This window comes from Pteropus medius, unplaced genomic scaffold, assembly GCF_902729225.1.
Source record: "Pteropus medius unplaced genomic scaffold, Ma_sr-lr_union100, whole genome shotgun sequence".
NCBI lineage: Eukaryota > Metazoa > Chordata > Mammalia > Chiroptera > Pteropodidae > Pteropus > Pteropus medius.
In genome coordinates this window covers 545,288-545,677 of record NW_024349800.1, presented here as the reverse complement: position 1 = coordinate 545,677, position 390 = coordinate 545,288, and positions in this window count along the sequence as shown.

The window sequence follows — 390 nt, the reverse complement described above, 5'->3', positions numbered from 1 at the left end:
GGACGGTAGATGCCTGGGCCTTAGAGGCTGGTCTACATGGACATCTTGGAGGTTTCAGGGCCACTTAGAAGGGCCAGTTTTGAAAACTCTTTGTGTGCATCTACAAAACAAACCTTTGTTTTAGTAAACTTAAAACAGTTACACATGTCAAAATCCTTATTTATTAGCTATTTTTCTATTCACACCCTAAATCTTCAGCTAATAGTATTATGAAGATACATTTTTCCGAATTCCTTTTTTGTTAAATTTATACATCTGAATGGGTAGAAGTGGTGGTCATGAGGCGATAGTCGCACCCCAGCCAAGCCGCAGGGCGCGGGGCGCAGGGCCGGCAGGCGGCGCCCTCCCTCCGTGTGTGCGTGTGTACGTGCTTTCGTGTGTGTGTGTGTG